This window comes from Myodes glareolus, chromosome 7 (assembly GCF_982192425.1).
Source record: "Myodes glareolus chromosome 7, mMyoGla1.1, whole genome shotgun sequence".
NCBI lineage: Eukaryota > Metazoa > Chordata > Mammalia > Rodentia > Cricetidae > Myodes > Myodes glareolus.
Window position 1 is genome coordinate 51,541,089 of NC_142032.1, and position 10,210 is coordinate 51,551,298.

General features: G+C 41.7%; 1 long non-coding RNA gene across 1 annotated transcript; it reads left to right on the plus strand.

Annotated features, from left to right (window-relative positions):
* Nucleotides 1-2,632: 2,632 nt before the first annotated feature.
* Nucleotides 2,633-6,808, plus strand: LOC125415758 (uncharacterized). Its single transcript, XR_007236680.3, has 4 exons — nucleotides 2,633-2,811; nucleotides 5,432-5,547; nucleotides 6,284-6,378; nucleotides 6,515-6,808. It is a non-coding gene; the product is annotated as an uncharacterized LOC125415758 (long non-coding RNA).
* Nucleotides 6,809-10,210: the final 3,402 nt, after the last annotated feature.

Here is a 10,210-nt window from a genome sequence, read left to right on the forward strand (position 1 = left end):
CTGCTATGTTTTTGTTCATAAAAGTGTGAAAAATAATTTCCAAATGAAATGACTGCATCTTAACTTCTGCATCTATAGGCAAGAATTTAAATATTGTTAACAAAGATCATCAATGACTATATATAGTGGTTTGAATGAAAATGGCCCCTATAGGCTTATATGTTTGAATGCTAGGTCCCCAGCAGTAGAATTGATTGAGAATGACTAAAATTACAGGTCTTGCTGAAGTAGGTGTGGCCTTGTTAGAGGAAGTGTGTACACTAGGGCTAAACTTTCAGGTTTCGAAAACTCACACCAAGTTCAGTCTCTTTCTCTGCCTCTGTCTCTTTCTCTCTCCTCTCTCTCTTCCCTTCTCTCCCCCTCTCTCCCTCCCTTTCTCTCTCTCTCTCTACTGCCTGCTGCCTCCTGATCAGGATGTAAAGCTCTCACCTACAGATACAGCACAGGAAGCCTGTCTGCTTCCCACCATGATGATCACGGACTGACCCTCCCAAACTGCACCAGCCCCCAGATTGCTTTTATAAGATCTCCCTTGATGGTGGTGTCTCTTCACAGCAACAGAACAGTAACTAGGACTTCATCTGGGATGGTTGATCTTTGTTTTAGTTTGACAGGATTTAGAATTAGCTAGGAGATGGTTAGGTATTTCTCCAGGAGAATCTGCAAGGGTGTTTTCAGAGACTAGAGCATCAATCTAGGTAGAGTTAACCCTTGGGTTTGGGAGCCTGAATGGAATAAAAGAAGAAAAAGACAGCTAGCAGAATGCCAGCACATGCCCTCTGCATCCAGAACCACCTAGATGTGAGCACTAAACTGACCTTTGGTTAGGCAAACTTAAAATATTAACCTGTACATACTCTCCGGAATCAATAATAGAGTTCAAACACTCATTCCTCTGTTTCACTGACTAAAGGTAAAAAGCAAATGATGCAGGATGAAGTGAGAAGATAAGAAAAAAGGGCCTGTAATAATGTATATTTTGCATGATTTCTTGTCCTTGATTCCTATAACATAAACATGTATCTTGTCATTATTGAAATAGGCTCGTTTTTCTATTGGTATAATTGCTGATACATAATGCACTTTCTTGTAAAATACAGCGATACATTTTGGTAGTATAACATCTAATTATGCTACAGGAAATGGAAAGTCATGAGGACACTGGGAAAGGCAATTATTCAGTCACTCAACTCTTAAAAAATGTCTAGTGCATGCACATGGTGGCTATGTAAGAACTTATGTGGTACTCTACAGTATTTGTTGGAGCCCTGGGAAAAATACAAGACTATCTGAACCCATAAATTGTTGCCTGTCATCTTCTGACATTTTAGCTTAAATATGTGACTTAGTTGATACTATTCCATCTTCCTGTACTTAAGTGGAGAATTTTGCCTTTATCACAGATGTATACCAAGACTGAGATATTTGGATAAAAATGTGTATATTGTTGGTTCCTATCATTTATATTTCAGACTTTTGCCCATTTAACATGCTGTTTGGACAATCTTGCCATTTGGAATGCTGGCCTTAGATCTATTGGCCTTGACTAAATGGTTATTAATTTTATTGTATATATGCTTGATCATAAGAATTGCTGTAATAACTAGCACTATCCAACAAAATTACAAGAGTTCTAAAGCTTTAATTTCTATCAATGTTGTAGATTTATCCTTCTGAGTCAAAAGTAGAAACTGGGAATGGAGAGATGGCTTGGTGGTTAAGAGCACTTACTGCTCTTCCAGGGGACTTGGGTTTGATTCCCAGCAACCATACGGCAACTCACAACAGCCTGTAACTCCAGTCCCAGGAGGACCCAATGCCTTCTTCTAGCCTGCAAGAATACTGCATACACACAGTCGGGCAAATGCTTGTACACACAATTAGTTAATCAATTAGTTGAATAAATTAATAAGCTTTCCAAAAATAATGTTTATTCATGTATTTTCTCTCTGTGTGTGCCCACATACACTTTATTTACTTTGTATGCATAGGGGCATGTAAGTGGTGGTTAGTCCACAAGAGCCTGAAATAAAGGGATATCAAGTATTTGTTGGAGAACACTCATGAATAACAATAAGGTAGAGAGCCACCTTGGTCCTATGCCCTGGGGGCACTGGAAGCTGCATTCAGATCTCCAACCACTACACAAGAGAACTAGAGAGACCTGTCCTCTCCCTTATGTGAGATCACATCCACACACAGAAGCCTCACCCTAAGGCTGGTACCCAAAAACTATTGACAGAAAGGAATTCCCACAACAGGGAAGCTTTTGCCATGGTGCTTGTGTAAATGTCCAAAGACCATTTTTGAGAGTCTGTTATCTCCTTCAGTCCTGAAGATTCCAGGGACCAAATTCAAGTTGGCAGGACTAGCTGGGAGTATTTTTACCCACTGAGCTAACTCAGGGGAGGCGGAAAACTTCCCAAGTAAGCAAAAGCAATGAGGCAAGCAGATCTGATCTAAACAGAGAAGAGTGAAACTGAACTGCAGTCGTTTCCTTTAAACGCTTCTGTTAGAGAAAAACACAACTGAACCTCAGGGCCAAAAGAAACTTGAGATGAGCCAATAAAGGAAATTCTCCCCATGCAACTCTGCAAGTTGTTCTGTTTACCTTTGGCACACTATATAAAGGCTTCCCTTGGCTGAGTAGCATCAGCAATTACTACGTCTTTTAGTTCTGTGTTCTACAACTGAGGGGCTGATTTCTACTCAGCTCAACTTCTTTAAGAGAATCTTCCTTTATTCTAAACTTTCAAGGACATAAGAGAACCAAGCAGGAGGTCAGTGGGTGCCGACTTCAGGAGGCCTTCTGTAAGTCTTTTGCTTTATAAGGGGAAGTCTCGGTGGGATGACTGCTCTTGGGAGGGATTCAGTCCAGTTTGCTGGTCTTAGGAAGAGTAAATGCATACATCTGATTTCAAAACTTGAATGAAAATTCAGATACTATGCAGAGGTAAGATTCCCATGGGAGACAATGATTTCTTTGAAGAGTGGATATCTCTCTGTCCCACAGAGCTACATTATGGTCTGGGGTATAGGAAAGGAGAAACACTGATGGCTCAAGGGGAGGCGGGTCTTGCTCTAGAAGTCGTGCCTGTCATTGAACTCTTTGTGTCTCCTATAATTGCAATCCTTCCATCTGCACAGCCAACCACACAGCCTCTCCCTCATTCCCGTCCCTCTTGTGTGACACAGTCACCGTTCCCCACTCCTTTCCTAAAGTCTGCCCTGCCACACTGAAATATACTCACACACCACACTCACCACTCCTCTACACACACACACACACACACACACACACACACACACACACGCACGATTTTAAAACAGATTCAGATGAGAGCTTTGGAGACTTGAGAGAAATGTACTGACATTAGAAAGAAAAGAAACCAAGGCAGGAAGGCAAGCTGACGATCTTGGTAGCTGCTGATACGAAGGGTATGGAAAGAACAAAGACATTACATGCCTAATAAAGTACACAGCAGACACACCTAGAAAACAGAAGCAGTTGCATGGGCCTTTGGTCTTTATATTTAAAGATGTGCAAATTTGACTGCCTCTCAGGTGACATCATCAGAGTTTTAAGGTATGAGCCTGGACCCAGTTATCCCTAACAGGTTAAGCTGGACTACTGTCTTCAAGGTGGCAATCAAAGAGAAAATCGTGAAATGTAGAGAAAGATTTGTTCAACATGGCTACACTGAGAAGAACAAATAAAGAGATCCAAGAGCTGCAGCCCCCACCACCAAGCTCATCTTTCAGTTTTACGTGAGATTTGTAGTTAAATAGAGTGTCTCTCTTTGGAATCTCTTCACTCCTTCCAGGCATGTGCCTTGGACACATAAGTGACACTCCATCTTTTCAGGTCAACCAAAGAAGAAATAAATGACACTACTGTTTTGTTTTTAACTTGTAGTCAGCTAAAAGTTTCACAGTGTAGCCTAGAACCCGGAACTGTGTTAAGACAGAACAATTATTACTCATTGTAATCGGTTTACCTTTCAGCTTTGTTACTTTGGGCCAGGAAGGAATAACTGAACAGCATCAATTATTATCAGATTGCCTTAGAGCTTTGTTAACCTCCGCCATTAGTTCATCTTTACCTTGAGATAGTAACAAGGTGCCTTTAGATCTTACTGAGTTCTAGCCCAGGTGCATTTCCAGTCTAGCAATGGACGTCCAGTGCTTGAATATGCCTCGTGAACAGCTTGGAAATCTTTCATTATTGCTCTTGAAGTCTGCTCTCTCTTAATTTTCTTCTAGTTCCCTATCTAGCAAGGCATTGTTGATGTCTGGTCATGCCATCTGTCTCCGAGGGATCTGACATATCTTCAGGGGTTCCTGTGGCTTCAAAGTGTACTTCCATTGGCTTCAGACCTGCCTAGTATCAGGCTTACATCTTCTTGGTTCCCTCCTCTGCAGAGTTAGCTCAACTTAGGAATCACTTTGTTGGGTCCAGGGAGGTCGTGCAAAGATGAGAACACCACCAAGTCTAATAGACCAGAAGCAAACTTTATTCCAGAAACCAGATCCTAGGAAAATCAGAAGCAAACATAAAAATAAAAAATTTAAAAAAGCACCATGGGACACAGAAGCTTATCAGCTAGCTGAGACCACAGCCAGAGATGGTGTTTGTTAGGCTGTGGCCAACGGCTGGTTTCTGAACCCATCTTTTATAGTTAGGGCACCAAGCATTAGGTCTGAACAAAGGAATTTTTACGATCTTGCCCAGACCCGTGGGTCAGTCAACAGAAACCCTGAGGAGGGGAATGAGTTCTAACGTCAATGGGTAACTAGGCACCTATCATGAAATATGTTTTAGAGTAGATTACAGCGAAAATCACTAATTGCAAAACAAACAGATATCTTTAGCAATAGTCAGAAAAGGGACTGCTAGTAATACTAGAAGGTTAATAAATTAGAATTAATTGGTTTTTAGGCTGAGAACTTAGGAGATATCAGAAAGCTTTGCACACTATCTCAAGGAAAAACTCAGATACTGACTGCCATACTTTACAACCTCCATTATCAGAGCTCATTAATTTAACCATTGTATTTGTCCACTGTCTCCTGGTACCTCCAGGTATATACTAGAGTCCCATGCCTCCCTTTTGGTGGCACTAGTTTTCCATAACGGAGACAGTGTCTAACCCAGATGTCACATATCTCTATCTCCTAAAGGTCAACTCAATTCACATCTGTCATTTATCAGGGATGGCCAGGACACTATTCTCAATTTGCGGGGAGAAGCTCTGGCCTTGTAAATAAAACAGCCAGTTGTAAACTGAAATGACCTAAACTGATGGAGGCTTCCCAAGCATCTGAGAAAATAACTCACTGTGAATGATTGATCCTTGATCTGCTGAGAGTCTGTTCTCATTTTCCTAGACTTATAACTTTATATTTTTTATTTCTACATTTTTATTTTTAGAATATACATTTTTATTTTCTTATTCCTGGACTCTTCAACTTCATTGGATCTTTTTCACCAGCCAGAGGGAAGCCTCCCTTCCTCGTCCTAGCCACTTCACAATGTCACTGGCCCGGGTAAGCAGATTGTCTCCGAACCTGGCTTCATCTGGAGGCTCAGAACAACAGTAGAGGTTCACATCACGACCAGAAAACTATTTGTCACTGCAGATGTGTTCCTTACCAGTAGTTGGAAATCTCCCCTCCCACAGGAGGCTTTTTCTACCCACTCATCTTCCCCCAAGATGCTCATGCCTCATTTCTCCATTATCTCACTTTCTCTGTGTTCTTTTTTAAAAAGATATTTATTATGTTTACAGTGTTCTTCCTGCACGTATGCCTGCAGGCCAGAAGAGGGCACCAGGTCTCATTACAGACAGCTGAGAGCCACCATGTAGTCGATAGGAATTGAACTCAGGATCTCTGGAAGAGCAGCCAGTGCCCTTAACCTCTGAGTCATCTCTCCAGCCTTTCTCTGTGTTCTTGTACACAGCACAAACACTATTCACTCTCTACACAGAGCACTTTCTCTGTCACATTGACTCCACACCACACCTCTCTACCTGAGCAAACTACCAAAGTATTTGCCTGAGCAATAGCTCCTCTTCCTTTGAAGACCATTAATAATCCAGAGGTAAAATGATAACTTCTTTTCAACACCCACACTGGATCCTCTTAAAGACTCAGACCGACATTTTCCCTAATGTGACTGAGAGATAACGGAGGACTTCCCAAAGCAATAGAGACAGGTTCAAAATCAAATTTGTTGTGTCCAAACTTGTTTTCATGTCCTCTCTGTTTATTCTGCTTCCAGATCACAGGACTGCTTGGAGGTGGGCTACTATATCTCATCTTTACTGCTGTTGTCCTTCTGTCCAAGTCTGTAGTCGGGACTGGTAACACCCACCGGTGAGTGTCATTTAAAGTGGATCTTTCTGTTTCTCTTACCTGATCAGAAGCAGGTAGAGTCACACAATGCCTAATCCCTCGGAGCATGGTCATCTTTCTGTCACTCAATGTTCCCTCTTGTGTCTGTGTTTTCCAGGGAAACAGGTCCTGACAATTACTCATACGGAGACCCGAAAACATATAGAAGCCATTCGAAGAAAAATTAAGAAAAATCCACCATGTAATTAAGCAAATCTAAAGATTCTAAAGAGTATCTCTCATTGGAACCCAGTGAAGGCCACTTTCTTCTGGGATTTTATAACCCGGGATCTCCCTTTCCTTAGAAATGAGGAAATAACTCAGTGTTTGCACCTTGAATCTTGTGATTTGATTCAGTTTGATAAATCATAGTCAATTAAATAAATAGGAATCTAATATGGCTTTTAACTAACAGGTCTTCCCAAGACATTTATAATCTTGTGGTATGGGCATCTATAAGTCAACCTTAGTATACATATATGCATGAGTATGTGAGAGTTTGTGGGTTAGAAGAACAAATTCTAGAAATGTGATCTGCAATCACTTATTTATTTAATAACTGTGTATTGAACATTTATTTTATGTGTTAAATGCTTTTTTCATGGCAAAACTTGGGTAAATATTGTAAAGATGACATCACCTTTGATTACAAGAAATATGGGCCTTTGCAAAGCAGACACTGCATATATTAGTCAGTTGTTCATCACTGTAACAAAATACATGACACAGCCTAGTTATGAGGAAGAAAAATCTATTTAGCTCACAGTTTGGAGATTCTAAAGCATGGCACCTATATCTACCCAGTTCTAGGGAGGACATCTCAGCAAATGGAAGACAGCAATAACAAAAGCTGTCTTTGAGGTGTGCCACAACTAGTCAATACAGAAGCAGAGGAGGGTGGGTGGTACCAGACTAGCTCTTTTTATAGCTACCTGTAAGTGTTGGAGCTTCTGAGGGGAAAGGTTTACCCAATGGAAGTGTTACAGCTCAGAGAGAGGAGGTTGCCCCAGTAGAGAAGTTACAACTCTGAAGAGAAAGGTACCCTGGCAGTCAGGAGCCAAGGAATACCACTAAATCCCGCCACACAACAAACCTCACATGAGAGATTTATTGGGAGAGACAGAAAAAGATGGCTGCCTCTGTTTAGTTGAGAAGCAGCAAAGAACTGAGCAGGAGGCAGGCTTTATAAGGCTATCTTGGGGAGCAGAGATGTCCAGGGAAGCATGGGATTAGAGGGTTTTATGGCTTGATCTTGGGCTATTTTCGTTGTTGCTGTTCTGTAGTGTGGGGCCTGGCCGCTCTCCTATCTCAAGGGGCTAAGATGGCCTTTAAAGAAGTCTAGGGGTGGGATCTAACCCTTCTTGTCTCCAGCAGCTTATATTACCCCCCATTTTTGTTTACTATTGATAAACAATCAGGGGTCAGGAGAAGGAAAAGAGGTCTGATGTTATCAGTAGACTACTTCCTGTTGATAGGAGCCTTCATGTGGGGCAAGCTTGATCTTTTCAGTCAGGGTAGAATGGGGATAGGTGATTACAGGCCTCTGTCTCAAGAGCAAGGGGCAGGTAATAGCAAATGATTTAAAGTCTGGTTAAAAGAAATCCTTTGGATCTGTTGTTGAAGAAATGTAAACAAGAAGTTTATGAGGCAGGGTGAGACTAGTAGGGTTAAGAAAAATAGGAGAAGTGGGGTTAAGAAAAATAGGATCTAACTATCTTTGCATCATTTGTCAATGATCCACTGACCAGAGACATCAAGCTGCTTCTTATGTTTTTGGAGGGTCATCTGGAATTGTCGGATCTTGTCTTTTACTATACATGACTGGCTACCATAGAAGCAATATTCCTCCCTGAGGAAGAGACAAAGATCACCTCTCTCTGCTGTTTGTGAATCTAATTCTTGCTGATTTTGTAGCACTACAGCAGCCAATGGGTCTATTTGGTCCTGGAGGGTAAGAACAGTCTGAGCCACCTGTTGAAGATCCTGCATGAACTTAGATGAAAACTGAGGGTAAATTATTGGGGAGGTATTCAGTCCCACTGCTCCGCTGATGATGCCAGCAGTTATAACCAGGACTGTCAGAAAGGATATGACCTGAACCACTCATTTGTCATGCCATGCCATGATAAAATCTGTAATGGGAATTGGCAAGGGTTCTTTACCAGGTATCACTCCTAGTTTGGGAAAAGAAACACCAGGACACAAGTTCCAGACCACAGTGGTAAACTTGAATGCCACAGAGAAGTAAAGCATTGCGAATGCTTGACCATAAGGGCTGGGTGGTAGTACTGGGGGTTAAGGTATTATTGCAGTCTGTGAAATCCAGTGTGCTCACAAAATGTGCTCCTGGGGAGTTAAAGCATTCTGTGATGTTGAAGAGAGAAACATGGGAGAGACAGGCATGATGTGATATTTGGCTTGGGGCAATTAACGTGTTTAGATGTGAGAGAATTTAATAGGACAATGGGCAAGGTGGTGGTGAGTCTGACCCAGAAGGGACACACAATCAACATTATCCAAAGCAGTCAGGCAAACTATTATTCAAAAACTGATACGCAGAGGTTAAGGTCTGAAATAAGAGATGGTGCAACAGGTAATGCAGACTTGATATGGGATGCCCCCTCTGTATGCTGTGAATACCACTGGTTAATAAAGGACTGTCTTGGGCCTGTGCAGCGTGAAATAGAGGCAGGCGAGGAAAACTAAAATGAATGCTGGGGGAAAGAAGGTGGAGTAGGAGACAGGAACAAATGAGCTGGAACCTTGTCAATAGGCCATGAGTCTCACAATAAAATATAAAATAATGGAAATGGGTTAAATTAAGATGTAAGAGTTAGTCAATAAGAAGCTAGAGCTAATAGACCAAGCAGTGATTTAACTAAGATAGTTTTTATGTGATTATTTTGGGGTTGAGCAGCCAGGAACGAACTAGCAGTCTTCCTACAACACAAACTGAGAGACCAGCTCCCAGATCTACTCCAGGGTAGTAAAAAAAAACAAGAACTCAGAGTAGCAAGGGCTTAGAAAAATTCTTATCTGAGGGATGCTGATAACCTAAGAGAAAAGGAACAAGCACACATTTTCCTGATAGTAACCTTCTCTTTTACTTCTGTTTAAATAATCTGTCTTCCTTGACAGTCTCTCCACACAGTTACATCTCTTTTCACATGACTACACATCTTTCCTCTAGATACATTTCTCTTCTACATCTCTTTTCTCTACAGCTTCATCTTCCTTGTCTCCATACGGTTACAAATCTCCACACAGGCATAGCCGTGAATGTAATGTACGATGTGTGTGTAAATGAGCTATACCTCTCATTTACATAGCTACCTCACCTTACAGCACTTCAGAGAGTTCCTAGGCACAGCTCTTCGCGTAGCAGCAGCTTTCACTCAGCTCTCTCTCACGCTCACTCTCACACTCATACTTCTATGGGATTCACACATACTACTCACTCACTCTCGCTCACACTTCTCTCTCCCTTCTCCATCTCTCACGCGTCTCTCTCTCCACAGCTGCCTTCTCTCAACACTGCCACTCCCCCTCTTCACAGTCAAACTCTGGACAATTATAAGTGACAATTCCAGGGCTTGACCCAGTCTCATAACACAAGGTAAGTCGTGTAGTTTCTCTTAGGCTAGGGGGGTCACATTGACCAGTCAGTGAGTAACGCCTAGCCACACATGTAGCTCAAATGGCTAAGGTTCAAGATTTAACAATAACAATTAATTATCTGGACCTTGAGTAGTAGGAAGTACATGCAGACTAAAGTCACTTCAAGCTCTGACCTTGAATCAGCAACAAACAACAC